Source organism: Acomys russatus, chromosome 18 (genome assembly GCF_903995435.1).
Source record: "Acomys russatus chromosome 18, mAcoRus1.1, whole genome shotgun sequence".
Classification (NCBI taxonomy): domain Eukaryota; kingdom Metazoa; phylum Chordata; class Mammalia; order Rodentia; family Muridae; genus Acomys; species Acomys russatus.
The window spans coordinates 22,824,634-22,850,426 of record NC_067154.1 but is presented as its reverse complement, the minus strand read 5'-3'; the positions used below and the strand labels follow the sequence as shown (position 1 = coordinate 22,850,426).

The 25,793-nt window shown below is 42.4% G+C and overlaps 1 pseudogene; it reads right to left on the bottom strand.

Moving 5' to 3' along the window:
- Positions 1-2,205: 2,205 nt before the first annotated feature.
- Positions 2,206-2,989, bottom strand: LOC127202381 (60S ribosomal protein L7a-like; annotated as a pseudogene).
- Between the last annotated feature and the right edge of the window lie 22,804 nt (positions 2,990-25,793).

Below are 25,793 nucleotides of genomic sequence, written 5' to 3'. Positions count from 1 at the left end.
CTGAAGGGTGGATGAAGTTCAGGAGCTCTGAGGAGAAGCTGTATTGCAGGCTAGAACAGGAAGTGCTAATAAGAATCTAGCAAGGAGAGATGTAAACAGGAGATTAAGAGTCAGTAGAATTTGGGCCCTGTGAATTGTGGTAAGACAGTGATTCCAGTCCTAGCTGGTGCTGAGAAGATCCAATGTGCTTGCTGTAGCAGCTTTCCCATATTTTTGCAGTTGAGGAGAGAACTTTAACTTGAATTCAGAATTCCTTTCCTCCAACCCACAAGGGTTAGCAGATAGAAAGAGATGGTGGTTGAGAATGCAACCAGAGGGCTGGAGAGATGGCTCAGTGGTTAAGAGCACTGACTGCTCTTCCAGAGATCCTGAGTTCAATTCCCAGCACCCACATAGTGGCTCACAACTATCTATAATGAGATCTGGTGTCCTCTTCTGGCGTGCAGGTATACATGCAGGCAGAGCACTGTATACATAGTAAATAAATATTTTTTTAAAAATGAGAGAATGCAACCAGATAAATTTGAACCAAGATGTAAAGATACATAATAACTCAAAGGAAACATGAATATTTATGTCTGCCCCATTGCCACTATTTTGTAGATTCTCCCACTAATAAATTACTCCTTTAAATGACCCCGGCTAAGTTTACATACAGTCCTCTGAAAGTTCCATGGACCTTCAAAATCTCCCCTCCCCATACTGCTCAGTCATCTATGGCTCTGGCGAGGCTATGCACTCTTCTCGTAGAAAAGGAACTCGGCTATTCTTGCAGACAAAGCCTAGCCGAGATTTCCTCTGAGAGGCTCCACCCAGCAGCAGTTCGAAACATGCTGAGACTCACAGCCAAACATTGAGCAAAGCATAGATAGCCTTGTGGGAAAAAAGGGGTTGCGGGGAGAATAAAAGGACCTAGATATGATAGGGCCTCCATGAGAAGATCAATGGAACTAACTAAACAGGGCCCAGAGGGGTTTGCAGAGATTGAAACACCAACCTTGCATGGACTGGACCTAGGCCCCCTACAAAAATATAGCCCATAGGCAGCTCAAGCTTCATGTGGGTCCCCTAGAAAGAGTAGTAGGGCCTGTCTCTAACATGGACTTGGATGCCTGGGGGGGGGGGGTTGTTGTTGTTGTTGTTTGTTTGTTTGTTTTTTGTTTTTTATCACTTCCCTCTGGCAGGACTGCCTTGCCAGGCCACACGGGGAGGGGACCTGCTCAGTCCTGATGTGGTTTGATGAGCTGGGGTGGGTGGACAGAGAAGGAGGCTCCCCTTTTTCTGAGGAATAAGGGTGAGCAGGAGGGGAAGAGGGAAGGAAAATGGGACTGGGAAGAGAGGAGTGAGGACGCTATGACTAGGATGTAAAGTGAATAAATTGAATTAATTAATTAAAAGAAAGAAAACCTCATGGCCTACCCAAAGATCTACCCCACCTATGAACTGCTGGAGCATGTGAAGGGACCAGCCCTGCAGATTCAAAGCTGCAGGATCTCCATGACACAGGGCAACAACAGGGTATCTGAGGGGAGTCCCAGTGAGGAGTCAGCATTGAGAGTGTAGCAGAAGCCAGAGGTCTCGAACCAGACCAATGACTTATTGCAAAGAACATTTGTAAGCAAAGAAGTGTGGACAAAAGGGAAAGGGGTATAAGGTGGGACTAACCGTGACACACTAAAGCTTCCACAATGAGATTATTTTTTTCATGGGATGGTGAAGAATTTCCATTCTTATTTCTACTAAACGTACTGCTTCCTTGTAGGAAAATTAAGGTGACGATATTTTCCCTGCTTCACAATTGCTGTTTTCTAAACCCCTTCTTGTGATCTTGGCCTTCTGCCTGCTGAGTTCTAGAGGCCTTGACAACTACAAGTTCCTAGACCCTTTTCTCTCAGTTTTAACTGTGTGGCACACCCCACTTCCACAGGCACATGGCCATCCCCAGAGTGTGGCGCACCCCATCTCCACAGGCACATAGCCGTCCCCAGAGTGTGGCGTACCCCACCTCCACAGGCACATAGCCATCCCCAGAGTGTGGCACACCCCACATCCACAGGCACATGGCCGTCCCCAGTGTGTGGCACTGTTAAAGTAAGTGATTTTGATAGGGAACATATACAACTTCTATGCTTATAATTAATTCACATATAATTTATTTTTAATTTTGTGATTATACTTATGTACAGAAAACTTAGCAGTGTACATTTAACCCAGTTTATTGGCAAATTCTTTTGCCTTTGCCTTTTCCAGCTTGGCAGTTCAAGCCACAGATTTAGGACCCAGGATGTTGCCTCTCCAGTGGCAACGGATCTCATCGTATCTCTCATCATAATTGGTCCTAATAGCTTCCAGCAGATTAGCCAAGCACCCTTGTCTTCTGAGTTAACCTCTGTGAAGGCAACAATGGTGCAAGTCTTCCTGTGGACCAGGGGCCTCAGCCTGGCCTTTCCCTTGATGATGCAGTAGGGACCCCCATCTTTCGACACAGGGCAGGTAGAAAGACTACCAGCTCATTGGGGTCTACATCATGGGCAATCACCAGCTGAGCCTTCTTGTTCTCCACCAAGGTGGTGACTGTATTGACCCCTGCTCAAAGGACAGGTGGCCTCTTAGTTGGGACATCCCCTTTCCCAGCAGCTTTCTTCTTAGCATGGGCCAGTAGTGTCTGCTTCTTCTGCTTTGTCTCTGGTCTGTACCTGTTGGCAAGCTTAAACAACTGGGTAGCTGTTTGCCAGTCCAGGGCCTGAGTGAGTTGGTTAATGGTAAGAGGTACTTTGAGCTGCTTATAGAGAATGGCCTTGATGTAGTGAGGCCATTTAACAAAGCAAGTGAGATCTCTTTGAGGCTGGATGTCCTGCTCGATGCCGAAATTCTTGGTCCTCTTCTCAAACAAAGGATTGACCACCTTTTTGGCCTCTTGTTTCTTCACTACTGCAGGGGTCGGGGCCACTTTCTTCCCCTTGGCCTGCTTTCCCTTGGACATCTTTCTGGGCTGGATGAGAGAGTCACATATAATATGTAACAATTTAAAAAACATTAGGGCCAGTGACATGGCCTGCAAGATAGATGATCCAGCTTAAAGCTCTGCAGACTTGGGGAAGGAGAGATAACTTCTGAAAGTTGTCTTCTGCACATAAGCCCTGACACACAAATAATATAACAAATTTTGAAAACTTAAATTAAGCCAGAAAATAAATTTAAAATAAGAATAAGCCTAATTTAATCATTTTTACCATAATCTAAATATTAACCTGAGAATTAATTCTTTATTATTATTATAATTTATTCACATTACATCCCAATTGTAATCCCCTGGCTCTTATCTTCCTGTTCCCACTGTCCCTCCTTTTTCCATTCTATTACCCTCTCCTAGACTTCTGACAGGTGGGGTCCTCCTCTCCCACTGTCTGACTATAGCCTATCAGGTCTTATCTGGATAGCCTGCATCGCTTTCCTCTGTGTTCCCACAGGGCCTTAAGGGGCAGAGATCTTGTCAGAGGCAATCCCACCCCCTCTCCCACCCATCATGTGGAGAATGAACATCTGATCAAGGAGTCTAGGTCCTCTGCTTGCAATTTCCTTGGCTGGTGCATCAATTTGTGCAGGCCCCCTGGGTCCAGATCCGCCAGGGCAGGTACAAAGGGAGAATGGGATGAGTGAGATTGGGGAGCATGATAGGAAATTCACAATGAATGGATAAAGAGTTAGAAAAAAGAAAAACCTCACTAAGTGGTTGTTATTTAAAAAAAAAAAAAAGGAACAACAAAAAAAAAAAGACCACAACTGTAAGAACCGGAGCCAAGACTGTTGTAGTGGAGGAGACTAAACTCGGCTACTCTGAAACAAAAGGCAAAAGGATTTTTCCTCCAATAGTTTATGTATTTATTCACTTTACATCCTGATCACAGCAACCTCCTCCTCTCCTCTTAGTTCCCACCATCACACACCCATTTCCCTGATTTTTCCTTCCTTTTCTCTTCTGAGAAGGGAGAAGACCCCTATGGGTACCAGCCTGCCTGGGCACATTAAGTCCCTGCAGAACTAGGTGCATCCTCTCCCTCTGAGGCCAGACAAGGCAGCCCAGTTACAGGAATGGGATCCAAAGGTAGGCATCAGAGTCAGAGAGGGCCCTGCTCCAGTGGTTGGGGGACACACATGAAGGCCAAGCTGCACATCTGCTACTTATGTGCAGAGGCTTAGGACCAGTCCATGTATGCTCTTTGGTTGATTGTTCAGTCTCTGTGATTCCCCCATGGGCCCAGGTTAGTTGGCTCTATAGGTCTTCTTGTGGTGTCCTTGACTCCCTCTCCTTCAATCATCCCCCAACTCTTCCATAGGACTCCCTGAGCACTGTCAAATGTTTTGCTGTGTTAAGTGAAGCCTCTCAGAGGAGTTAAGCTAGGCTCCTGTCTACAAGCAAAGCAGAGTGACAGTAATAGTGTCAGGGTTTGATTCTCTCCCATGGTATGGGTCTTAAGTAGGGCCAGTCTTTAGTTGGCCATTCCCTCAATCTTTGCTCTGTCTTTGTCCCTACACATCTTGTAGGCAGGACAAAACTTGAGTCCAAGGTTTTGGGGGTGGGTTGTTGTCCTTATCCCTCCACTGGAAGTCCTGTCTGGCTACAGGCTCCATATTCCCTGTTGCTAGGAATCTCAGCTAGGGTGTCCCCCATAGAGTTCCTGGGTCACCTCCTATCCCAGATCTCTGGCACCCTAACTCTGATTTCCTTTCTCCCACCTGGCCTTCTCTTCCCTGCTCTCCCTACTCCTAATCTACCCTCCTCATTACCTCCCCTATCCAGTTCCCTCCCTCCCTCCATCTCCAATGCCTATTTTATTTCCCCTTCTAAGTGAGATTCAAATATCCTCCCTCCCATGAGCCCTTTTTGTTATTTAGCATCTTTGGGTCTAGGGATTGTAGCATGGGTATCCTGTACTTTATGGCTAATATTCATTTATAAGTGAGTAGATACCATATGTGTCTTTCTGGGTCTGGGTTACCTCACTTGGGATGGTATTTTCTAGTTCTATCCATTTTCACTCTAAAAAAATGTTCACTGTCCATAGCCATCAAGGAAACGCAAAAAAAACAAAACAAAACAAAACAAAACCCAAAACCTCTGAGATTCCATTATACACCCAGCAGAATGGCAAGGAACAGCACATGTTGGCAAGGTTGTAGAGAAAGGGGAACATTCATCTATTGATGGTGGGAGTGCAAACTTGTACAACCACTTTGAAAATCAATCTGTCAGTTTCTCAGAAAATTTGAAATAGTTCTTCCCCAAGAGCATATACCCGAAAGATGCTCCATTGTACAAAAAGACATTTGCTCAACTATGTTCATAGAAGCTTTATTCATAGTAGTCAGAACCTGGGAACAACCTAGATATCCTTCAACTGAGGAATGAGGAGAGAGGTGGTACTTATACACAATGGATTATGACTCAGCTATTAAAAACAAGGTCAGAAGGATTTTTAAGCACATGGGTGGCCCCTCAGAAGTAGTGGAAGCCCTTAGCAGGCAGGTTAGCCTGTAGATTGTGTCAATAACATTACTTAAATGCTAGTGAAAGTTAGGTTCCTACCTTGCCCTACAGAGCAGAGAGAGGGGACATGACTTTCTTAATTACATTTCAAAGGAATGGCTCTAAGACCCTCTTTCTCAAAAGATTTACATTCCAGAGAAGAAGAGGAAGAGTTAAAATTACAACCTGGGAGAGGACTCTGCAGAGCAGTTAAGGAACATTCAAGGATTTCTTGGTCAACAGCAGGTAAGCCTCAAAGCCCACAGACAGACACACTCAACAAGGACTCTCCTAGCCCAGATGACAGCATAAAGGCTCAGTGACATGGGGCTCACTGAGAAAAAGTGGCTAGGCCACCAAGGGGTCTTGTGGAGTATCCCTCCACACCCTAGACCATTAAACTCTTGCCTATTGCCAGTGCTGGCATCTATTGCTACCACACCAGGGGCTGCCTTTCAGAGAGGGCAGCCAGCTCAGTCTACCGCTCTGGCTCCAGAGTCTACCATCACATTACAGATCAATAACTGGAATAAGTGCTGTGAAAGAAATTCTTGTATTTGTTTTTCCTCCAAGATGTAATTGCCAAATAATTTATCTGTTCCCTCTTCATTCATGACCTTCTTAGTTGTTCATGTTCTAGTTCTCTTACTTACCCTATTGTACTTATTAAGAATACTTTCTAACTTAAAGAAGAGTTATGTTGGTTGTACCAGAAGCACCCAGAGCTAACCCCTGCATGCACAGTACATATTAACACCTCACAGGACTATGACACACTGGCCAGCTAACTACTTGATGTTGGTACATTGTTACTTTCACACTTCAGATATCTACAGCTTTTACTTGCGTCATTTTCCTGTCGTAGGATCTCATGTGACTCAGTCACTTCAGGCTGCTGTAACTAAAATCCCACAGAATGGACATTTATAAAATTAGCACAAGTGTGTTTCTCTCAGTTTTGGAAGCCCAGGTTTAGCACATGCGTGAGGCTGCATGATTGATGGTTTATTTCACTGTAAGGTCACATGCTGGAATCACTCCTCTCTTAGGGAAACAAGATGAAGAGTCTATGCTCCTGACTAATTTTCCCCCTAGTTCCTTGTGGGGAGCTGCCCTTAGCGGCTCTTGGCTTAAAACATTGGGCAATTCCACCTTGTCTGTAGATTCCATTTTCTATACCTCTGCCTGGCACGTAGCAGGCTAAGGTCTGCCCAGGCCACTCCACCCGGACCCTGGGAACTGCTGCCTGACACATAGCAGGCTCCTCCGGATCCTGGGAGGCTGCTTGCTTATCTTGCTTCCTTAGCTGTGTTCCCTCAGAGCTCAATCCCTAATCTTGGAGTTCTTCCTACCAAGGACAGATGGCTGAATATCTGCCGTTAGGTTCCCACAGCAACCCTGCCCTTGCCCTAGATATTGCCTATGTAAACCCTGTAAGAATTCTCAATAAACGGGGCTTGATCAGTGTTCAGACTTGCCCTCATTTCTTCGTGTCTCCTGTCCTTTATTTTCACTTCGGCACCCCCTCCCAGGTTCCGTTTGAAGACACCACGGGCCGGGGCAGTTCCTACATTCTGATCACATTTAAAAACTGCGTTTCCTTTTCATTTATTCCTATAATCTGGAAGAATATCATAAAATAGTCCCTAATGTTACTGATCTGTTAGTGATGTGCCAAAGAGAATGCATCACCAAAGTTCTGGAGGCAAAAGGACAACTGCGTAATATAAAGCTAATCCTGACTGCTGTTTATAGAGGTAGAAAGAACGGGTATGAAGATAATCTTGACAGGCAAGCCTGCTAGAGAAGGTCAAGGTCAAATGCTCATAAAAACTGGAAATGATGACTCCTGTACTTAAGAGAATAAGGTAGGAGAATTGCCATGAATCCAAGGCTAGGGTAGGTACATAGGAGTTCCAGAACAGACTGAACCCTATTTTAAAGTGAAAATGAAAAAGGTACTGGTAAAGATAAAAATGCAAAAGAGGTAGTATTAAATGTGAATTCAACATCTCGTTCCTTTGACGCAGAAAGTGATTTCTTATTGTGAAGTTAAGACGAATAATCAAACCTGGGAAAAGGTAGATGTGTACTCAGAACTGTTAAGTGTGAGGGGAAGGTACAACTAGTTTGGCTTGTCAATAATAAAATCTTCTGAGTCTCACCTGTGGCAAGGCTGCAAAGTTCTATATAATTTAACTTTCCCATCTTAACTTTGGATTGCTTGTCCTGTCTAAATCTCCCTGGAAATTTTCTCATCAAACAATCCACTGAAGGGACAACCATCCATTTCTGTTATGGTGAAAATTAAAGTGATGCTCTTTACCACCTCAGATCACTCATGGCTTAACTGGGAGATGGCCACATTGAACATTGGATTTCAGCACTGTCATAAAGCATTCCTGTCAGAAGCAAAAGACAGCAGGTACTCATGTCACACTGTTAACATTTTCTGATAAGAATTTAAAATAGTATCCATTCTCAAAGCTAACCCATTCTTATGGTTTGGGGTAGGGAAGGTATTGGGAGCAACTTAGCTCTTTATTTCTTTAGGAGCCATAACCTTCTATCCATAAACTAGAAGAAAACTCTCCAGTCATAATCCCAAGGATTTTGGAGATAGGACTTACAAATAAAGATGACTGTGAAGGTAAGGAAGAGTAGGACCTCTGAGGTTAACAAATTAGGGTCAAGACCATATATACTTAATGTAGAATTTAATTGATTACTGTCCAATATAAACAGGTGATGCTGACTGCCTCTTCCCTCACAGGCAGATCTGAGCACTCACTAGTCTTTAAAAAGTGTTGTGTTTAATGCCATAGTAACACGGAGCTTGAATTTTTCTTCCTATCAATGTTGATATCTTAGACATGTGTGTACAGAAACACTCTCATTTGTAATTATCTTGATCCTTCTGTTTAATTTAGTTGGGTGCATCAAGTTTTGTGACATCACTATTTCATCAAAATGACAAGAAATGTCAAGTTGTGGGTTGTAACATCACCAAAGGAATCAGACAGCAGACAGGCTTAATTTACAAATAAATTTTATTTATAGCAAAACAGAAAGAAGAAATACAATGGAAAAAAATCAAGAAAGGTGAAGGCTATTCTGAAAAGATTTTGAGTTGACCCAAAGTCTAACTTCTGTTTACTTGAAGATTCTGCAAATTCATAAAGTTTTGCAAAAGACCATTTAAAATCTCAAGCTTGAGAATGACAAACTAGTAAAGTACTAAAACCAGAACAGAGTTTTGAAGTCATACAATCAGAATTTGCAATTTTATGGGTGAAAAAGGAGAGGCCCTGGAAGGCTTTGTAACTGTCCCAGGATCACACAGTAAACAGAGCCAGACCAGAGGCCAGCATTCCTGCTGGCCTATCCTACGCATGCTTTGCAAACTTGCTTCATCTGCGTATGCAAGCACTCCCACGTACTAGAGAGCCTGGATCATGCTGGTAATTTGGTGGAAGGGCTAATAAAACCAAGACTAAATAAAGAGCCATTTGTTATTGTGGGTCTTTTAAGATAGAGATGTTTTCACACCTGCCTTCTCCACATGTTCTGTAATAAGTTTTCATAGTGCTAAGTTTGCATATCGGTACGATAGACCTTCATAGAAAATGCATCATATCTAAAAGTGACTTGGGTGGTTGTCTCAAAAGAATAATTTAGAAATTTTGACCTACAATTTCCCAGAATTAAATTGTCCCTTTCTCAACCTGGATTTTGATGAGCTTGTTTTAATGTTCAATCTCTTCCAAGAACTGTAATGATGTTCTCTGCAAATCTTCAGGTGCTGGTGGATGCTCAGATCATGGCAACTCACTGCCTGGTGTTCTTTCAGGGAAAGAAAGGGGTCCAAATGGTTGGAAGACTCACTCTGTACTCTGATATAGTCCTTTTCCTTCTATGTAAATAAAACAGATAATAATGGATAGATACCCTACTCCTGTTTTCCTGACTTATGATAATGTCAATACTTCTGATACTGAAGGCAGAAACCACGAGTGAATCTTCACCTTCTTCCTTCCCTGTACTCTTGCACATGAAATCTTCCCCTTCTTCCCGGTACACTTTCACATAATGAGCAGCCCTCTGTCCCACAGTAAAAAGTCTCTCCTTCCTCAGTCTCCTTCACTCATTCCCAGCATAAGCACACTCCATGGGGGGATGATCCAAGAAGACTTTTGTGTCCATACAGATCCCAAAGTCAGCCTCCACAGACACAGAAGCCCCAAGTGTTCACAAGCATCTAAGTGCCAAGTGGTTTCCTAAGCACTTGGGTACTACAGCACTTCCATTATGTGCATATGCTGTCTATAGACCCAGCTTCTCAGGTCTCTGCTACTTTTCAATTTTTCTTTGAAAAGACCTAATTGGGAAATAGAAGAATCCGGAGGGTCCTAGAATCCTACAAGAAGAGCATTAAGATAGGCGGATCTGGGCCCAGGGATCCTGTTCAAACTGTGGCACCAGCCAAGGACAATACGTGCAGTAAACATTGAACTTCTACCCAGATCTACTCAATAGACAGGACATTCTCCACAGCTGAGTGGAGACTGGGGACTGACTTTCTTTCTTTCTTTTCTTTTTTTTTTTTTAATCAATTTATTCTTGTTACATCTCAATGGTTATCCCATTTCTTGTATCCTCCCATTCTTCCCTCTCTCCCATTTTCCCCTTATTCCCCTCCCCTATGACTGTTCCCGAGGGGGATTTCCTCCCCCTGGATATGCTCATAGGGTATCAAGTCTCTTCTTGGTAACCTGCTATCCTTTCTCTGAGTGCCACCAGGTCTCCCCCTCCAGTGGACATAGTCAAATATGAGGCACCAGAGTTCGTGTGAAAGTCATACCCCACTCTCCACTCAACTGTGGAGAATGTTCTGTCCATTGGCTAGATCTGGGTAGGGGTTTAAATTTTACTGCCTGTATTGTCCTTGGCTGGTGCCTTAGTTTGAGTGGGACCCCTGGGCCCAAATCTGCCTATCATAATGTTCTACTTGTAGGTTTCTAGGACCCTCTGGATCCTTCTACTTTGCTATTCTCCCATGCTTCTCTCATCTAGAGTCCCAATAGGATGTCCTCCACTCTGTCCCAGTTTCCTGATAAGTGAAGGCTTTCGTGGGACATGCCCCTTGGGCTAATATGCAGATATAAGTGAGTACCATTTGAGTCTTTCTGCTTCTGGGTTAACTCACTCATTATGATCATTTCTAGCTCAATCCATTTGTCCGCAAATTTCAGGAATTCCTTGTTTTTGATAGCTGAGTAGTATTCCATAATGTATATGTACCACAGTTTCTTTATCCATTTTTCTACTGAGGGACACTTAGGCTGTTTCCCATATTCTGGCTATTGTGAGTAAGGCTGCTATGAACATGGTTGAGCACTGGTTCCCCATATTTGACCACATCCCCCGGATAGGGAGACCTGGTGGCACTCAGAGGAAGGATAGCCAGCTACCAAGAAGAGACTTGATACCCTATGAGCACATACAGGGGGAGGATGTCCCCCTCAGTCACAGTCATAGGGGAGGGGAGTAGAGGGAAGGCAGGAGGGAGGGAGGAATGGGAGGACACAAGGGATTAGATAACAATTGCGATGTAATATGAATATATATATATATATATATATATATATATATATATATATATATATATATATATATATATATATATATATATATATGACCTAAAATCCAGGCCTTTAATTAAAACTCCCATTTTTCCTCTTAGGTTGAAGCTTACCCCACCTTTCCTTCTAGATTCTAGCTTGCCCTGATCAATCTATCCTTCTCAAACCATGTTTTTGAGAAACTTAATTTTTCTCTTTTAACCTATCAACCTACTTTTCATTTGCATCATTAGTAAAACTTTACTGCCTTATATTTCATCTGTGATTTACTGTTTCACTTCCTTGTCGGTATGACTGATGTGATTCACACTCCTTGTCAGTTTGGAAATGTATTTCTCAGAGTTGAAATCCTCAAGTGCTGGATCATAAAAGTTACCAAGGAGCCACAGTAGTAGCACGGGCTGTGTTGGATGCTGTGCATACAGCTGCATTTATTGATGGAAAGATACTTGTTAGGAGCTTATATGCTTCCCACATGTTCTAAAACTTCAAAATCTTAGAACTTGTTAATTTTCTCTACAAATGAGTGGTATACAATTCTATCTCCTACACACCCCCAGAAAAACAAAAGCAGATGAAGCCCAATATTTGGGGGACTATCATCTTTAAAGACAGAATAGATGTCTAATTCCATTTCAGTGGTGAGAAAACATCGACAGTAAATATTCAGAAATGAGTGAAATGGGTCAGGAAAGTAGTGGTAGTCATTCTTGCTGATCAACAGATGTTGCCTATTTTCTGCTGAGCAAATGATCCGATTCTATTTTCTGCTACTTCCAATACTGCATATGCCCATGTATCTTTAATAAGATGTTACTTCTCTCAAAGGAAAGTTTGAGGAGCTATGGTATGGGTGTACCACTTCTTTCTTCTTCTATGGGTACTGGCCATGTTTTAAAGGATGGCTCTTTCTAAGAATGATAGTGCAGGTAAACCAGCCAGACTTTGTGATGTCAGCAAGAAGCAAACCTCATTGATCTAAGCCACCTAGATTCTGACAAGTACAGTGTACTTTGAATGAATTAGGAAAAGCATATTGTTAATAATATATTATTATTTTCCTTTAAAGCGAAGCTAGGAAATAGACTCAAAGGAAAATCAGAAATAACGGGGAGGGTCCACCTTAAGTAAAAGCTTTTATTTCATTTCTTTTTACAAGTGGAAGAGCTGACTGACTATTGACAGATCAATTAGCACTACAAGAGGGGTGAACACTTAGCATAGAGAGGAAGGAATTAAACCATAAAATATCAAGAATGTTTGATCTATTCAACAGGAGATGCTATCTAGACACTCTTCTCTTAGAGTCTGAGAATACTAAATAAAAAGGAAAATAGCTTTATTCCCTCGAATGGATAAGCTTAGACTGAGATACAACACACAGACTTGAGGGTACAGAGATTTGCATAGCATTGAGTTCCCATCTAAACAAAGAAATCCTGAATCCATCTCTTTATGGCATCAAAACACATACTTTTAACTTTATAGAATAAAAACATGTTGATGCTGTTAAAGGTCCCTTTACACCATAAGCTTCAAATAGAGCTAGAAATAATCATTGTGGAGCAGGGAAGGGAAGAGAAGACCAAAGAGAAGCTGTCCTTGTCCCTTTCCTTCTGCAAGTGCCACCTTGCCAGTGGGTGTGTGGTCACAGACACTGACTGCCTCTATGGTACATTTCATGGCAGCAGCTTGCAAAGGGTGGATGGCTACCTTTTATAGCCAAGCTGTTTCTAGGATAGCTTTAAACAAATGACTGCCTCGGGTGCACCTTTAAAAGCAAGTTCGTAAATGCAGAAGGACACTGGCTAGGACCCCAACATTAGCTTCTATTCTGTTTATAAGCCTTCATGAATATATAATGTGAATTTTGCTGAAGCTTTAACAATGATTTTGTTGTTATGAACTGCTCAGATATCCTCATGTACTTTTCACCAGAATAAGCTTAGCACAATTATGAGATGAGTGGATTGCTAAAGCCCAACAACACAGCTAATGAAATTGTCATCAGTGTGAGCAGTGAGTGTCAGCTCTATCTCCAGACTCCGTGGTTAGCATTCAGACAGAGAGCAAGTGCAAAGGGAGTCTGTTCTATTTGAAGTGCTGAGCAGTGGTCTGCCCAGCCTGAGCACACACATCAATCCAGACTCCCAGGGAGACAAATGGAAATTCAAAGCAAGTATTCAATCACCATGAGAAAGCACAGCCTGAGAATGTGAGTGGCAGGAGAGGCTGGGGTTCCAGAGACAGCTCTGTGACTGAGCAGCTGTGTGACTTTGAAAAGGTTATACAGTTTTTCTGGGCTGGCTTCCTTTTCAGAAAAACAAGGTGACTGAACTAGAGTCCTAAGGTCTCCTTCCTTGGTAACACCATGTGTGATGCTCTTGAGTAAGGCTGTAATGGAAAAACGTTGAAATGGCTATGGCTGTAGATTTAACTGAGAGCCCTCTCCTAAAGGAGCTTCATAACATTAGCATAAGCAAAAGACTTATTTCCTACTCCTTGGAATCTTGAAGTTTGGAAAAATAGACATTGGAATCAAGAGTAGCGTGAATATCCCAAAGTTATTTGGCTTTGCTGAGTCTCATGGCTTCAGACATGATTGTTCATCTAAAAGAATGACTCAGTATTTTCGTGACGAGGACCCCAAAGCATTTGTTTCTATTCAACGGCACTACCTGCCCCTATCTATTCTTCAACTTCTACTGATTCTAAGATGATTAAAATCCTCTAGCATAATCCTGATGTTTCTTCAAGCTCCAACTGCCCTTGTCACCTTAGCCATCTCAGTTCTGTCCTCACTTTTGACCCAGATTTTAAACTCTCCTGAGTTAATGGTGGCTTTATGTAGATCAATCCCTTTGGTAGTAATTCTTTCTCATGGCCAATAGGTTTCTCTCAAGTGATAGACCGATGTGACTATGGACTGATGTAAATCATGAGACAGACCTTCTGCTCTAACCTGATACGTGCCAAGGAAATGGACCTCTAGAGTTAAAGTTTTTCATCAGTAGGAAGTACCCCTGACTGTCCCTCAAAGTGGAATTTATCCCCTTAGCTTTTTCTTATGGTAATGTCTCATGGCTTATTCTTATCCTTTCCAGAAAACCTTGTCCAGAACTTTGAGAGTGGCTTTTCTCCCCTATCTTCTGTGTAAGACCCTTGAACCTCAAATCCAGATTCTGTCTTATAACTCAAAAGATTATATAATTTTTACCACCTTAGGTACAACCTCAGAGTTTCTGGGTTGAGTAAGTCATTGCATATTGCCAAAGCTTTCATTTAAAAAACACAAGCAAACAGAAAATTAACAATGCAAATAGGTAATACAAAGAACCAGGTGTGTGGAAGAGATTTTAAACATCATTATCATTTGGCAAATACAAAACCACTTTAAAGCTAAAACGGCCTATTTATCTTTACAACTAGGTCACTGAAGAGGATGCTAAGAAAATGTGTATTTCTAGAACTTTTTAGAAATAGGGATAGTTTAATTTTATACCAATCCTAGGAGATAGTCATCATTGTCACAACATTATAGATTAATAAATAAAGATTGAAGAAATGTAAATATCTTTCAAATCACCTAGTAGCAGAATGTTTGAACAGTGGATCTTGCAGCCTTGTAAAACCACTATCTTAAGTCTGAGCCATAAGCAACTTGAATCAGATCTACCCGGTTCACCTCTCAAAATGTGGGTTGATGGGTACCATCCAGCATTGTAGAGACAGCATCTCCAGGAGAGGCTCCTGGTTGACAATCTCTGCCGGAGATTCATATACACTAAAGTTTATTTATCAGCTTCCTGTAGCACTCTGGCACTCTCCAAAATCAAAGGCAGTGCCTCATAAATCTTCTATGTATTCCTGGAAGTGTCAAACACAGAATTAGGCACCTGGAAGGTGACTAATTAAACCCATGTAGAAACAAAATCATTCAAATGTAACCTTTTTCCTGAACTGAGCAACAGTGTCTATGTAAAGGTTAAGGAAGCAAGAGACAGCCCACAAACACAAGGCTGCAGAACCAAGGCCAAAGTGGGACAGATGCAAGGAAAAAATTCAAGGAAATCCTCCAGTCTTTCTTGCTGTGATTCCTTCCATCTCTTTGGGGTGTGGTAGTATTTTGCTTTCTAAGTCCAAAGCTGGGCTTGAAACTCTTTCAAAAAATCTTAATAAAAATTCTTAAATGCTATACATGTGTACAAAGACAATATTTAGAGAAAATACAAATAAAATAAACACAACCATCTCTAGGATTCCTATCTTATGACTCATTTGGCTTTGAGTCTTCACAATACACAGTTACTGTAAAGAACTTACTGAGCTCAAAATCTCTTCCCTGTTTGAGAGAAACTTCATCTCTGTCCTGAAGGATGCACTGGCATCACATTTAAAAAAAGCCTGCCCTCCTCCCTGTTCCTACTTTCTGTATAAAGTGTTAAAACTAAGTTTTTGCAAAAGAAATATTCCTTTTTACAGATAATAGGAAGGCTAGAATGCAGTTTAATCGAGAAGGGAAAGGAACAAATGTCAACCTGCTAAGGAAAGGATGCAAAAGCCCATTATTGGCCCAGCCCTGGAAAACAAGAAACTTACAAGAGGGATGCACTGACTTTTCCTGGAGAGCAGTCTTGAAGTGCACATGTCTGCACGGCCTTAGAAATATATTCAATTAAATTTCTCACTGATTATTTATTGATTTTGCATTTTCCTGCCCTGCCACCGTCCAAGCAATTTTCGAACCATTCTCAAAATACCTCTTCAGCTTCTGAGGAAAAGGCTGATACAAACCAAGAATTCCCAAACAAGAGCTGAAATACAAAGCTAATTATTTCAGGCATGCCTCTGCTTCTGCAGCAGGTCTTTATGGGTTCAAGAGACTTCGTGGGCTTGTTACAGAGGCCAGATTTCAATTTGGGTAATTAGACTTTGCCCTACCCTTGAGAGTTATAGCCTGACATAGTTTCCTTGCTTTTCTTCCTGGGTCTCTCTATGTTTTTCAAAACTACTTCGTTCCTCTGCACTCTACTAACCCTTTCAAGGAGCTGGCTTTCACTTCCTATTCCTGGGTGTCTCCCATCCATGGGATCAGAAACAACTGCCTTGAATCCTTCAGGACCGTTGCTAATGCACCCCGACCCAAAAACCTCTTTTCAGTTTGTTCCTCAATAGAGTTCACTGTGGCATTTTTTTGGTACCCTTGCATATTTGTCTCTTATTAGAACAGTGATTTTTTTTTCTAGCCCATATCAGAGCTGGCATTGGGCATGTCTCTTGTTCCAGTGAATGCAATCCCCTTAAGATAAAAAATACTTCTTACTTCTCTCAACCCCGCCCCAACCCACCTATAGGATAAGTACAAGTTTGAAAAATAACTGACCATCCTTAAAACTAACAATACTTAAAACATTGTATGTACTAGGCAATACAAATAACCTAATGTCATTAAATCCTGAAAATAACAACTATCCTAATTTTACAGCTAAAAGAAAAGAGATTGGATATTGAGTGAGATGCATCAGGCCTTTTGAGGTTGCTATGCTGCAAAGTCTGGAGCAGAGATGACTTGCCAGGGTGCTGAAACCCCAGTACTCCTTTCATAGCCCAATACCACTTCCCTGGCCTTAGCCAGAACCTAGCCTATCATGAATAGTCAAGGTTCATGGATCAGGAAGTTAAAGCTTTTATATAACCCCTCTTGTCTTCACAACTGACCATTTGTGGTGGTTGGGAGTCCCTTCTTATAGGTTCACCCATAAGCGATCACAGCTTTGAGAGAGCCCTATTTACCTCCACACAGACAGCAACAACAACAACAACAAAACTCCTTATTTGATTTTTCTTCACGGCAATACAGGGAAATAAAAGTAGCAGGCCAATTTTCCCCACTTTGGCATCATATGAATTGATTCTTTCACCTACTTTTAGACTTTGCAAAGCAAAACACAATCTAAGTCAGAATAAACAATAGAGAATTCATTGTGTGAGAAATAATGTATACTCTCACAACCAGCATGGTATCTGCCCAGTCATGAATATGGATGAGCCTCCCAAACATAGCCTATACCACTGTTGTAGGTACAATATTCTACTGAAAGAAAGCTTTCTCTACAAGCTGGTATCTCTAAAATTGGCCTCTGTTTCAGTAATGTTTTCTGTCCCAACCACACTAACATGCCCATGCCCCTTCATTTTTAACCATCTATCAAGTGAGGAATAATAGCCTAACTACAGTCATATTTATAAACATAAGGGCTGGGAGCACTTGCCTAGCATGCACAAGGCCCTAGATTGTATTGCCAGTACTGCCATTAAAAATATAGAATGTAATTTTATTTTGCCTATAATTATAGCAGCGAAGAAAATAACATGTACCAAAAACATAGGAGCCAAGAGTTCACCGTAGGACCAATTCGCACAGCCTTTACTTCCTGGATTGCACTAGAAGTTAGCATGGAGTCTTTGTTCCAACTTATCTGAAGACCAGATACATGATTAAAATTCTTTACTTCTTTTGCACTCACATCTTTTCTATCTAGGGCTTTTATTATATATCACCTATATGGACCATATTATTGAGTAGTATCTTTGGAATCATTTCCCTTCTTATCGTAAAATCTACTCTCAAAGTAAAATGTCAAAGGTCCACTATGTTGGAGAAAACCGTGTAAGTAACAGAACAAGACTCCTTTAGCTTACATGCTGGTGCCAGCCTTCCCCTGAGACTCCCCTCTGGACACGTATACAGTAGACAAAGAAGAGACTGACCATTCTAAGTTGGTGAGGGGGAAAAAAAGGTGACAAAAAGTTAACAGAGTAGACTTGGTTGTCACATGCTCTCTTCAGATATTACCTGCATTGATATTTTTAAAGATATTTTTGTGTCTGGAAATCATTAGATCCAAATCAATTTGGAGGCATTAAAATCCATAACCCAAACCAAGTGTTTCTGTGATCCCTTTCTTTTATTCTTCTTTCATTGTTTCTGTGAAGTATGGAATGTTGAGGTCGTTTTCTGGATTTTTCCATTGGAGCCATGTAGTAGAGGAGAAAGTCATAGAACAAGCCCTGATCACCTGAGATGAGTGGGCAAGAGACAAAGGAAGCAATTTGGTGCCAGGCTATAAATCAGAAAAAAAAAAAGGCAGATCATAGGGTAGGCAGAATCTTTGCATTTGGAATGGCCTACTATTGCCCCCTTCTGCTTTTGATGGCTGGGTGGAATTTTCTGGGAAGGGGATTTGGCAGAAAGAGTATATTTTATCCCAAAGTAAATACTTGGAAGAGTGAAAGGCCTCATTTGAACAATGATAGTTGCAGGTAAAATGACAAATTAAATTTATGCCTACCCCCAAAATTGGCATTGGTGATTAACATATTAATAATGACACAGATGTTGTTATGACTCTAAGGCAGATATCATATATCTGACCAAAGCAAAGACTGTTTCAATTTAATAATACAATAAATTACATGTTTATGTATCTATTCATAACAATTCTCAGATGAGCTGACTACTTTTGATAAATTAGTTTAAATTAGGAATTGATTTACATCACATGAGTCGATACATCAGACGATAACCTATAGAAGCTTCCACAGAGCTAATTTTCTGGATTTTGTGATAACTTTCAGAGCCTTCCTTCTCTCACTCTCCTTACCCACATTGCAGAACATAGAGAGGGCTTCTCAGTTCCACCTGACTTTTGACTGATGGACTGGCTAGCAGACAAATGTACAGAGTAGTCCTCCCACTGAGAAAATCCTAACTATATAGGCATCTTCACAGTGTGGAATGCAGGAAAGGTTAGGGCATATATATCTGGGTGATTTGAGAGTTGATCCCTTCTCCCCAGTTAGCCAAGGAGGCTTCAGAAATTTCATGACTGTGAACTTAGAAAGGTGAGAAGTGACAATGCTTCCCACGGTAGAATGATTGTCAATATTTAATATTGGTTCATATAATTATTAAGGAGGCAGTAATTCCTAACCTGCTATTATATAAATAAAAGACACAGAAACCTGTTAGATTTTTGGTAAGCCTTAATGCACCGAGGCCGTGCAGATGTGAACTCTCTGAGCTATCTTGTCTGCTTCCCAGACAAAACCCTCATAAAAACCTGCACGTTTTCCATTTGGGCTACTGCTCTCCATCACACCAATCCTCAGGGTAAGCTGTTCTCTGCTATGTGCTTCTAGTTCACAATAACCCATGGCAACCTGTTGTCCTTTCTCACTTTGTGAGCCTTCTGCCACCCGCAAGCCTGCCAGCACTGGCTCTGCCTACCTCTCTTCTGCCCAATCCAGGCTGTCAGTGACTTTAATTAGCCAATCAGAGATAATTTGGGAAGCAAAACATGTGCATTTGGATATGTGAGAATTTGTCCATAGAACAGTAAGGATCTTGAGGGGCAAGTAACTAACATTTGAATATATAGTACCTCTAGATCGACCCCAACATCCTACAGTGGAGCTATTTGGAAGAAAAATTTAGATAAAGATGAAAGAGACCTTTAGAAGGCCGTCATGAAAGTTTAACCTATGCTGCTCTCTTTAGAGGGTAGTCCTTACACTACAATGTCCACACACGACATCACACTGAAGTTCGGGATCTGATTCAGTCAGCATAGGACAGGAGCATATCTCAACCAATTAATAAGCTAAGATGATGTCATGATTGATAAACTAATCAGAAAAATAACTTACTTGGTCTTTATCCTGATTCTGTCACTTAATAGCTCAGTTTCTTCATTTAAAGAGCCAATTCCGAGGAGATCCAAGATGGCGGCGAGCAGTGTGGACCGCGTTTGGAGGCTCCAGTGAACAATTCAGGGAATTGCACAGATTTCTGAGCCAGGAACACCGAGGTCCGAACATCACGGCAGCGGGAGTGCTCCACGGTTCGGAGGGACCAGGGTGCGGAGGACCTGCGTGCCCCTGCACACGGGAGGAGCGTGGTTTTCTTCTGATCGGAGCGGCAGCAGCAGAGGCAGCAGCACCAGCGGCACCAGCAGCGGCGGCTGAGGTTTGCAGCTCATAGCCTTCCGGTGGAGGCGATTGGTGTGGTGGCTGGTGGGAGTTGCTGCGGGAGAGGGGACTCAGGGCAGGATTTGGGTCGCGTGGAGCCTTTGGACCCAGACTGGACTCGGCGGACAGTTCGCCCCCAGAGTCCTGGGTATTGGCCCGGGCCCAGCAAGCAATTCTGCCTGAGGCACTAACTCAGCGTGGCCATAGCTCCCCTGCTGTGGCACAGGCTTAGTTGAGCTCGCTGCTCCACACTAGGCAGCACCTCAGCTCAGCGGCAGCTCCCCTGCGGTGACACAGTCCGGGCGGAGCACTTGTTCCACCACTGGCGCTAACTCAGAGCAGCCGCAGTTCTCCTGCTGTGGCGCAGGCTTGGTGACGTGCTCAGTTCCATCCTAGGCACCACCTCAGCTCAGCGGCAGCTCCCCTGCGGTGACACAGCCCGGGCGGAGCACTTGTTCCACCACTGGCGCTAACTCAGAGCAGCCGCAGTCTCCTGCTGTGGCGCAGGCTTGGTGACGTGCTCAGTTCCATCCTAGGCACCACCTCAGCTCAGCGGCAGCTCCCCTGCGGTGACACAGTCTGGGCGGAGCACTTGTTCCACCACTGGCGCTAACTCAGAGCAGCCGCAGTTCTCCTGCTGTGGCACAGGCTTGGTGACGTGCTCAGTTCCATCCTAGGCACCACCTCAGCTCAGCGGCAGCTCCCCTGCGGTGACACAGTCTGGGCGGAGCACTTGTTCCACCACTGGCGCTAACTCAGAGCAGCCGCAGTTCTCCTGCTGTGGCGCAGGCTTGGTGACGTGCTCGGTTCCATCCTAGGCACCACCTCAGCTCAGCGGCAGCTCCCCTGCGGTGACACAGCCCGGGCGGAGCACTTGTTCCACCACTGGCGCTAACTCAGAGCAGCCGCAGTTCTCCTGCTGTGGCGCAGGCTTGGTGACGTGCTCAGTTCCATCCTAGGCACCACCTCAGCTCAGCGGCAGCTCCCCTGCGGTGACACAGGCTGGGCGGAGCACTTGTTCCACCACTGGCGCTAACTCAGAGCAGCCGCAGTTCTCCTGCTGTGGCGCAGGCTTGGTGACGTGCTCAGTTCCATCCTAGGCACCACCTCAGCTCAGCGGCAGCTCCCCTGCGGTGACACAGTGCGGGCAGAGCACTTGTTCCACCACTGGCGCTAACTCAGAGCAGCCGCAGTTCTCCTGCTGTGGCACAGGCTGGACAGAGCTCTCGGTTCCACCAGCTCTAAGACTCTGGTTGGACACAGTGTGCAGTTTGAATCCAGAATTCCTGGCTGAGATTGGTGGTCAGCTCGGGCCCTGAGTCAATAACTGACCACAGCACGCACTTTGGGCCAAAAGGCCCTAGTGGAGCTTGGTGCGTAGTCCCAGCCCAAAATTCTGGCTGGACCCTGCATTTTGGGCCCAAAATCCCTAGCTGAGCTTGGCAGACGGTTCAGGCCCTGAGAATCTAGCTGAGTTCTGCCCGTGGTTCGGTCCCAGTGCTCCTGGCTGGACTTGGCAGGGAACACAGAAGGCTGTGGATACCTTGGCCTGACCCAACGCTCATTCAGAGACCCAGAACAATTGCAGGATCCACAGCAGAGGGGTACTGAGGATCACTGGCTGTGAGAGACCAGAACAACAGGGCTAACCTCCTAACATCCACACCAGTGAAGCTTTGAGCTCGCAGCCTAGGGAAATCGTAAGAAAACAAGTGAATCTATCGTCAGACACCCTCCATTCAACTCTGGAAGCTACCCAACAAAAACAAAGACGGCAAGATGTCTAAAGGACAACGAAAAAGCATACGCAAAAAACCCCAAAACAACATGGCATCTCCAGTTTCCAGCTATCCCAAAGAAAACCACCCAGAGAACTCAAATACAACGGAAATACAAGAAAATGACCTCAAATCCTTAGTGATGAGGATGATAATGGAGGAAACAAATAAAATTCGTAATCAAATGCAGGAAGACGCAGACAAACAGGTGAGAGACATAAAAGAAGCACATAGAGTGGAACTGGAAAAATTGCAGGAAAATGCAAACAACCAGATGAAAGAAATAAGTAAAACGGTTCAAGCTCTGAAGACCTATAAAGAGGCAATGGAAGAAACTCAGGAATATACAAAAATCAGATGAAAGAAATCAAAAAATCAGTTCAAGATCTGAAAATGAAAATGGATTCAATGATAAACACACAGACAGAAGAAAAAAGAGAACGTGAGACCTCAGAGAAGAAGGCGAGCAACACAGAGGTGAGCTTTTCTAACAGAATCCAAGAGATGGAAGAACGAATCTCAGGGCTAGAAGATACAATCACAGATATTGAATCAACCATTAAAGAAAATGCCAAATCTGGAAAACTCCTGACACAAAACATCCAAGAAATTAAGGACACCATGAAAAGAAGAAATTTGCGGATAATAGGCATTGAAGAAAGAGAAGACTTCAGACTCCAGGGCCCAGAAACTATTCTCAACAAAATCATAGAAGAAAATTTCCCCAATCTAAAGAAAGAGATGCCTATAAACATACAAGAGGCCTACAGAACACCAAATAGAATTGACCAGAAAGAAAAACTGCCCGCCACATAATAATCAAAACACAAAACATGCAGAACAAAGAAAAAATATTAAAAGCTGCAAGGGAAAAGGGCCAAATAACATTTAATGGTAAACCTATCAGAATTACACCTGACTTCTCAGCAGAGACCATAAAAGCCAGAAGGGCCTGGACAGAGATCCTGCAAACCCTAAGAGAACACAGATGCCAGGCCAGACTACTTTACCCAGCAAAATTATCAATAACCATTGATGGAGAAAACAAAAATATTCCATGACAAAAACAAATTCAAACAGTACCTATCCACAAACCCAGCTTTACAGAAGGTACTAGAAGGAAAACTCCATCCCAAAGGGTCAAGCTACAACCAAAACTACCCAGGAAATAGATAACTATCCCATGGCAAAAACACAACTACACAAACACTCGACTGGAAACAACATCAAAATTAAGACTCTTAACAGTCATTGGTCATTAATATCTCTCAACATTAATGGCCTCAATTCTCCAATAAAAAGACACAGACTAACTGAATGGGTACATAAACAAGATCCAACATTCTTCTACATTCAAGAAACACATCTCACCCATAATGAAAGGCATTACCTCAGGGTAAAAGGTTGGAAAAAAATATTCCAAGCAAATGGTCACAAGAAGCAAGCAGGTGTAGCCATTTTAGTATCGAACAAAATAGACTTTCAACCAAAATTAATCAAAAGGGATGAGGAAGGACACTTCATACTCATCAAAGGTAAAGTCAACCAAGATGACATCACAATTCTGAACATCTATGCTCCCAATACAAGGGCACCCACATATGTAAAAGATCTCCTAAAAAAGCTTAAACCACACATCGATCCCCACACAATAATAGTGGGAGACTTCAACACCCCACTCTCACTGAAGGATAAGTCATTGAAACAGAAACTAAGCCGAGAAATAACATCATTAACCAATGCCATGGGTCAAATAGATCTAACAGATATCTATAGAACCTTTCACCCAAACAAGAAAGATTACACCTTCTTCTCTGCACCCCATGGAACCTTCTCCAAAATTGATCACATCGTAGGTCACAAAGCAAGCCTCAACAGATACAAGAGGATTGAAATAATACCTTGTATCCTATCAGATCACCATGCTCTTAGGCTGCAATTCAACAACAACAGAAATAACAAAAAGCCTACACGTTTGTGGAAACTAAACAACTCTCTGCTAAATGACACCTGGGTCAGGGAAGAAATAAAGAAAGAAATCAAGGAGTTTCTGAAATTCAATGAAAATGAAGAAACAACATACCCAAATTTGTGGGATACATTGAAAGCAGTGCTAAGAGGAAAATTCATAGCACTAAGTGCCTTTAAAAAGAAATTGGAAACATCGCACATAAGCATCTTAACAACACAACTGGAAGCCCTAGAAAAAAAAGAAGCAGAAACACCCAAGAGGAGTAGATGCCTGGAAATAATCAAACTCAGGGCTGAAATTAACAAATTAGAAACTAAGAAAACAGTCCAAAGAATCAACAAAACCAAAAGCTGGTTCTTTGAGAAAATCAACAAGATAGACAGACCATTAGCCAAACTAACTAAAAGGCGGAGAGACAGTATTGAAATCAACAAAATCAGAAATGAAAAGGGAGACATAACAACAGACACTGAAGAAATTCAAAGAATCATAAGATCCTACTTTGAAGGCATATACGCCACAAAATTTGAAAATCTAAGGGAAATGGACGATTTTCTTGATCAAGTTCACTTGCCAAAGTTGAATGAAGAACAGATAAACAAGTTAAATAGTCCCATTTCCCCTACAGAAATAGAAGCAATCATCGATGGTCTCCCAACCAAAAAAAGCCCAGGGACAGATGGTTTCAGTGCAGAATTCTACCAGACCTTCAAGGGTGAGCTAATACCGATACTCTTCAAGCTACTCCAAAAGATAGAAATGGATGGAAAATTACCAAATTCATTCTATGAGGCCATAGTCTCATTGATACCTAAACCTCACAAAGACTCAACAAAGAAAGAGAATTTCAGACCAATTTCTCTTATGAACATAGATGCAAAAATACTAAATAAAATACTTGCAAAACGAATACAGGAGCACATCAAAGATATCATTCATCATGACCAAGTAGGCTTCATTCCAGGCATGCAGGGATGGTTTAATATACGGAAATCCATCAATGTAATCCACCATATAAACAAACTGAAAATAAAAAACCACATGATCATCTCCTTGGATGCAGAGAAAGCATTTGATAAAATTCAACACCCATTCATGTTTAAAGTTTTAGAGAGATCGGGGATACAAGGCACTTTCCTCAACATAATAAAGGCTATATACAGCAAGCCAATAGCCAAAATCAAAGTAAATGGTGAGATACTCAAGGAAATTCCTCTCAAATCGGGAACAAGGCAAGGCTGCCCACTCTCTCCATATCTCTTCAATATAGTACTCGAAGTGCTAGCCAGAGCAATAAGACAACAAAAGGAGATCAAGGGTATCCAAATGGGAAAGGAGGAAGTCAAATTATCCCTCTTTGCAGATGATATGATAGTGTACATAAGTGACCCTCAAAACTCCACCAGAGAACTCCTAAAGCTGATAAACACCTTCAGTAAATTGGCTGGATACAAAATTAACTCAAAAAAGTCTGTAGCCTTCCTATACACAAATGACAAGCTTGCAGAGGAAGAAATTAGGAAAACCACACCCTTCACATTAGCCACAAGCAATATAAAATATCTAGGAGTTACCCTAACTAAGCAAGTGAAGGACTTGTATGAAAAAAATTTCAAAACTCTGAAGAAAGAGATTGAAGATGACCTGAGAAGATGGCGTGATCTTCCTTGCTCATGGATCGGGAGAATTAACATAGTAAAAATGGCCATCCTACCAAAAGCAATCTACAGATTCAATGCAATCCCTATTAAAATAACTACACAATTTTTTAAAGACATTGAAAGTTCAATTCTGAACTTCATATGGAAAAACAAAAAACCCAGAATAGCTAAAACAATCTTGTA